Source organism: Haemaphysalis longicornis, unplaced genomic scaffold, assembly GCF_048455015.1.
Source record: "Haemaphysalis longicornis isolate Haplotype H1 unplaced genomic scaffold, Haemaphysalis longicornis Haplotype H1 scaffold_10, whole genome shotgun sequence".
Lineage (NCBI taxonomy): Eukaryota > Metazoa > Arthropoda > Arachnida > Ixodida > Ixodidae > Haemaphysalis > Haemaphysalis longicornis.
The window spans coordinates 116,172,974-116,180,225 of record NW_027526204.1 but is presented as its reverse complement, the minus strand read 5'-3'; positions in this window follow the sequence as shown (position 1 = coordinate 116,180,225).

Below are 7,252 nucleotides of genomic sequence, written 5' to 3'. Positions count from 1 at the left end.
TGTCACCGCTGAGTCGGCTCTCTAGTGGGTCAATTACCCGCTCTTCGGCGGTAGCTAGTTGACCATCACTTCTGAACAACATTGACCGACCCGCGCTAAACTCGTGGGTCACGGCTGTTTCACGCGACTTAATGATGGGTCTCCGACCTATTGCCAGTCGTGTATCCCACACCGGTGGCGAGCAACGGTTTTTTTTTTTGCCAGACAGCATGGCGTCCTACGGCGCGATTGGAGAGTTTTCCGGCGCAGACTTCTTTTAACGGCCACCACTGCTGCTCTTCGGAGCTGACATCATGGAGACCAGCGTAGCTCAGCAGAGAGGGCATTACCAGCCTGCGCGGATCAAGACTTTTTTCGACCAGAGAGGCCCCCCTCCCCTGGTCAAGCGGCTTTCATCCTTGAGCGCCTGAAGGTTGTTAAAATAAAACTCGTTCGCTCCCTCTATCGCTAACTCACTCACTCACCTACTAACTCACTACTGAATCAATCAATGTTCAATAAAATACCGTGCTACGGGGAGGACACAGGAATGATAAACTACTGTTTCAAAAACAAGAACTGGGACGTATACGGCAATGTCGAAGGCATTTAGTCAACAAAATTGAAAGGAAGGAAATGAAGAACAGCTACCTTCGCAGGAAGGAAGGAAGTCAGAAGAGCTACCTTCGCAGCTGAAAGGGCATGTGTGGTAAAAGTACATCTCCACCCTGCGGGATTGCAGCTGGGTCTGCTGTTATGCAGGAAGCTGCGCGCTATCCGTGTGTAAAGCGGTAGACACATGCGTGTCCGAGCGACCCGGTATCCGACACGACGCGCCAAAATATCTAACAGGTTGGACGCGCTTGGGACGACCGACGCGAAGGCCTTCCGGGAGCGAAACCAGTTCCCGAACCGGGAAACGCGTGCGCATACGCGTCCTTTTCTGATCGTGTGTTTCGCCCTTAGCGCGCTGTTTCGTCTTGTTTTGCCGTGCCTTTCTCGGCACTGATTTCCATCAGTCCGTGTTGCTTAGATACTCCAATTACTGTAAACTGCTGTTACATGAGCTAAGGGGTACTAGAACGGGACTCCGTCATTTCGAGGTGGTGCGGTAGGCGACCGGCTTTAAGTCGTTTCCGATGAAGAAGAGACAACGTTAAACGTGAATTTTTAATGCATGGCAAGTAGAGAACAACGCTGATACAGGAAGCATCAGACTGGCGTGCTTACATCGTGACAGCTCGAACGGAGAGAGAAACGTTCTCCGCAGGGCCCGAACATGAACTTGCTCCTCGTGAGAAAAAGGAGTATTTATAATCTTCGATGCAATGGGCAAACACACACGAGGAAAAACACGCTCGCAGTATCAGACACCACAGCAGTCAACATCCGCTACGGCAAGCCAGTGCACGCTCAAAAGTTTTCCGGCCGATCCGTATTTTCGAAGTCGTACGCTGCACGGTCTGGCTCTATAAGTGGTTCTCCTCTCACATCACTGGTGTTCTTTGGAGAAGTACTACTGCAAGTGCGTGCCGTGTCAACACACACCTCAGCAGACTCGTAACAACGCGATACCCCGGCTATGCCATTTTGTCAGTGATGCGTAGAGACGTTTCTTCAAGACCTTTGGTGAGGTATTATTAAAGACGATAGTATTGCTTTGGCTATTTAGACGCAGACATTTTGGTTTGTCTGTATGTCTGTCTTTCTGTCTGTCTGTCTGTGACTCGATTCAGCCACCGGGTCAAAGTGAACCAGAAATTGCGCAATAGTCTTATATACCCACAGCCAAATCTGAACGTTTACGCCCGGTGTTAGTGTTCATACTTCTCAACATTGTTGTACAAGAACAACACACTACGCAAGGATAAAGCAGATAATCAATACATGAATGATATTTGCACGGTTTTTTCATTAAAATTTCACGGATTCTTTATTTTTTGTTAGGAAATGAAATACTACATTAACTGGAGAAACCGATCGCCTGCTGTTGCCCGCGCTACCTGCCGGCATTTCAAAAATCAAAAGGCAGTAGCAACGAAAGGTTCCACTAGATAGGTTCCGCGCTCCGCTTTGAACTCTCGGGAAGTGGGGCAACGTGGTTCTAGAAACATTGTAGTACGGTGCCCCGATTCACGCACGTCTCCGCCGTACGGCAGCGCTGGCATCGAGGCACCCGACTTAGAGCAGTGGAACGCCGTAAATTTAAACTGGCTTGAGCAAACGTCTAGCGTGTTATCTTGGGAGGAACGTGACGGGAGAGGTACGGAATGAAAGGTGAGCGGGAAAGAGAAGGCTTGTTTTTACTTGGCATGGGTGCCAGTCTACTGTCAGGATCAGGATCGCCCGATCAGGATCGCCCGACCAGATCAGGATCGCCCGATCTGTTTGAAAAGATACGACGAGACTAAAGAAGGTACGAGCAACTGCCTCACTAGCAACGAGACTCGTGCTATCTTCTTCCTGTACAGGATCGCCCGATCTGTTTGAAAAGATACGACGAGACTAAAGAAGGTACGAGCAACTGCCTCACTAGCAACGAGACTCGTGCTATCTTCTTCCTGTACAGGATCGCCCGATCAGTTTGAAAAGATACGACGAGACTAAAGAAGGTACGAGCAACTGCCTCACGAGCAACGAGACTCGTGCTATCTTCTTCCTGTACAGGATCGCCCGATCTGTTTGAAAAGATACGACGAGACTAAAGAAGGTACGAGCAACTGCCTCACGAGCAACGAGACTCGTGCTATCTTCTTCCTGTACAGGATCGCCCGATGTGTTTGAAAAGATACGAGACTAAAGAAGGTACGAGCAACTGCCTCACGAGCAACGAAACTCGTGCTATCTTCTTCCTGTACAGGATCGCCCGATCTGATTGAAAAGATACGACGAGACTAAAGAAGGTACGAGCAACTGCCTCACGAGCAACGAAACTCGTGCTATCTTCTTCCTGTGCAGGATCGCCCGATCTGTTTGAAAAGATACGACGAGACTAAAGAAGGTACGAGCAACTGCCTCACGAGCAACGAGACTCGTGCTATCTTCTTCCTGTACAGGATCGCCCGATCTGTTTGAAAAGATAAGACGAGACTAAAGAAGGTACGAGAAACTGCCTCACGAGCAACGAAACTCGTGCTATCTTCTTCCTGTACAGGATCGCCCGATGTGTTTGAAAAGATACGACGAGACTAAAGAAGGTACGAGCAACTGCCTCACGAGCAACGAAACTCGTGCTATCTTCTTCCTGTACAGGATCGCCCGATCTGTTTGAAAAGATACGACGAGACTAAAGAAGGTACGAGCAACTGCCTCACGAGCAACGAAACTCGTGCTATCTTCTTCCTGTACAGGATCGCCCGATGTGTTTGAAAAGATACGACGAGACTAAAGAAGGTACGAGCAACTGCCTCACGAGCAACGAAACTCGTGCTATCTTCTTCCTGTACAGGATCGCCCGATCTGTTTGAAAAGATACGACGAGACTAAAGAAGGTACGAGCAACTGCCTCACGAGCAACGAGACTCGTGCTATCTTCTTCCTGTACAGGATCGCCCGATCTGTTTGAAAAGATAAGACGAGACTAAAGAAGGTACGAGAAACTGCCTCACGAGCAACGAGACTCGTACTATCTTCTTCCTGTACAGTATCGCCCGATCGAAAATCGTCGATAAACTGGTGCTCCTTAAACCACGTCGGCTCCAGGTCCTCAACACCACAACCTCCCACGCATGCACCTATATACGGACGTATCACCATCACCATACCCCCACAAATCTGCCCAAATCGCCAGCGTGGCAATACCAAAGGAATTGAGCTTACTGCAAGGACTGTTTTCACCAACTTCATCGAAACAGCTGAAGACGTCGCCAACGCCCTTGCCGTCACAACAGGCGAACAATTTTTAACCATTATTACTGGCTGCCAAGCCGCTTGGAGGAACTACCTAAACTGACGCATATCACTCCCCACCTTGACAATTCCACAACAAGCAGAACCACTCCCAGAACTGCAAATAGTTTGGTCTCCAGGTCACGAATACATCGGGTTAACGAGGCGTCACACACCGCTGCCCGAGGTAGTTCACACCGGGCCGTTTCCCAAGAGGGCTACGAACCCCCATCTGAAGCAACAGTTAAGCCCACCCCACTGTAATGTCATGCGCCGAAATACTCGCCCTCTATAGTTACGAGCGTCGCAAATACCCCTTCCCCCACCCGAAACTCCCTCGTAATGAAGCCACTACCTTCCAGCGACTTCAGACTGACTCCTACCAGCATGACACCCTTCTGCATGCCATGTATCCCAACCTATACCCTGCCAAATGCAAATCCTGCCCCCAACAGCCTCCCTGTACCACATGGTATGGAAGTGCCAGCAGTCCCCTACCCTCACCCCTAACCTTAACCGAGCTATGATCAGTGTACGCCAGGTCACGCAGGGCTTGACGGAAATGAGCGAGCACACGCTACAGCCCGAGCATGCACCCTCCGGGCACCACACCAGTCGCTCCGTGACCCAGAGCCTGTCCAGCAGCAGTACCGTACACTTCTGCAACACCACCGCCTTGCCAGATGTGCCTACCCACCACCGCACCAGAAGCTCACCCGAAAAGAGGCTGTAGCCTGGCGGCAACTACAGACAAACACATACCCCCACCTTACCTTCCTGCACATCATACACCCCACAATGTATCCCACTGTACTGGTGTGGTAGAAAGAACTACCCCGCCAGTACAGGGCTCGGTGCCACGGCGCGTCCATGGCGACGGCAGCCGGAGAACCAGGATTGCCTGGTGGTGCTGTAGTAAGCGCTGAGGACATCGGAAGTTGCAGTAACAAGTTGAAGGCGCTCATCAGGAATCCTTGCCCGACCTGGTGGCACCTCTTCAGAGCAAAATGAGCAAGGTGTTCGCTGAGGCCAGAAGCGTCAACACCCAGATTGAAGCGATCTCCAGAGATTCCATGCAAAACGAGCAGAGCGTCACGCAAGCTGTGCAACAGCTTTTGTCTCAACAACGCCGGCTTTCTCTCAGCTGAGGATAATTTCCGGGGTGCACACTAGCACCGCCAGTGATGCACGCACAGTAGCCATGCCACCGCTAATTGGGAAATGCCGAAGCGAAGCTGAAGGTTATGTTGTAGGTATTACCAACATTCACGATGTTGTCAAATCTGAGAAGCTCATCTTCCTTTTTGCTCAATGGTACCGTCGAGATGGTTATTTGCAGATGGCCACCTACGGATGGCGCTACTGTTCAGAGCAGAGACTAAGAGTCTGCTTGAAGAGGGCACAACCAACTAAGGCTTTTTTTCGGCATCCCCCGAGGTACACGCGTGTATAAATTACTCCAGTTACTCTAAAAAAGGCAATTTCAAGGAATCAAACTACTATTTCTTGTAAAACACTTAATTATTGTCAACATTGTTGAGCGAAAAGCAATCTTTTGGAATAGTTGAGGCATAACATTAATAGATACCTCGCCCAAGATGGTGTTCCTCTAACTGAATATAGATGTGCGCTTCATTGACGCGGTAGTAAATTAAAAAGGCTTTAAAAAATAATAGTTTGAACCAAAAACACAAAAAGAGGTCGCGCCTAAGCCTATCCCTTGTGGAAGCATACCAACCTTCCACGTCCAACAGTAACCAAAGTTTCCAAAGATGTCGCGTCAACAGTGGAACCCGGGGAAATTTAATTTACTTGCTCGTGATCACTTCAATGGACTTCACCGTCTTTATCGTGAGAGGAGCGAGAGGGGAGGATTGCGCAAATAAATGGGCTAGCTTGAGTTCTTGGGAAGGAGAAATCCCAAACATGTACAGTTGTAATGATATTTCCGGTTCCTGTTAGGTGAAAAGAATTTCACGAAGAAAAGAAACGCCGCTAAGAAACACAGAACGAACAGCGTTTTACACCTCAAATTATTCTCTGTTTTCCAACTCTGCATTCTCTTGTTTCCAACTTTGGAAGCACCTTCTGTTAACTGCAACGCCCCATGAAGATATTGGCAATGTCAGGGCTCTCATTACCAGCCCCGAGGACTAACCTCAGACCATGCGCGACCAATTCCAGTACTTGGGTCCTATTCTAGACTGCATAAATGCACAGTGAATTCCCCATGTTTTGTTTTGTTTTGTTTTTTTGCCTAAGCACAATGTAGGCAATCAGTGACGTAATGCACGTGTAGCTATGACGACATGCAGTGTGATATGACGCTTCACTCATAAAGATCACAACCAATGTATAGAATATTCACAAAAAATATATAAAAACACTTGGCATGTATTATAAAAATTAGGACGGCAGCTGAGGCTGGCAAGGGAAACACATTTCTGCAGGTTCGGAGTGGCGTCAACACAACAAGGCGATCAAGTAACGTTGATATAAAAGCGACCAAAAAGCGGCTGTTGAGCTAAAGAACATCACACAAACTTTTTTCCCGTGTCTATTTCTTTCAGTTTCTTTTAGTGACATCGTTGAGCTCTCGGCTTCAGTGCAAGCTTTGTTGCGTTATCACTTTCCCGGCCGTCACCGCCACCATCTTATCGTCTGCTGCTATGTTTCAAGTTGATGGCGTGATCACAGAAAAAGACGGCCTTGACCATCGGTTGTATGACGCGGATAAAGGTGGAGCGTACCCAGGCCGCCGATTCCCTCATTCGTCAAGCTCGACCTGAATCAGCGCCGTAATGAATAAAACAGTCAGTTTTCTCTCTTATTTTTCTCTTTAATTCGATCATGTGACACAGCAGCTCAGTAGCAAGAGTGTGGAGATGCCATGCGTTGGGTTCTTCGTAATGGAGGGGGTCATGCTGCCCTCTTAGGTTACCGTTACGACAAAATAATTCTATTTTATTGCCTAACATACAAACAAAATACTGGACATTATTTTTCCGCGCCGTTATCGCTAACTTGGAAACGGTCAAAACGATTATTCCTTTCGCTCAAAAACACTTTTAAATTGCAGGTCGGGCGAAACTGGGCCTGTTGCAAATTCACGGAGATTTCGCAGCACCGAAGCTCGGTGAAATTTTTTTTCCATTTTTGGCGGTGAGAGCAGCCGCCATTTGCAAGCTGTTGCATAAGCACACGACACTTTTACGCAGGATGAATTTGCCGTTGTGTGGCGTAAGCATTCACGCCAACTGTTTATATTACATCACGCCTTCTCAGCCAATCACAGAGAGGGCGTGACATACAAGCCGTATTAATGTTGAATAGCAAACTGGCCTACGTTGTCATGTCCGCTTTACTTATTCTAGTTTTGCATTGC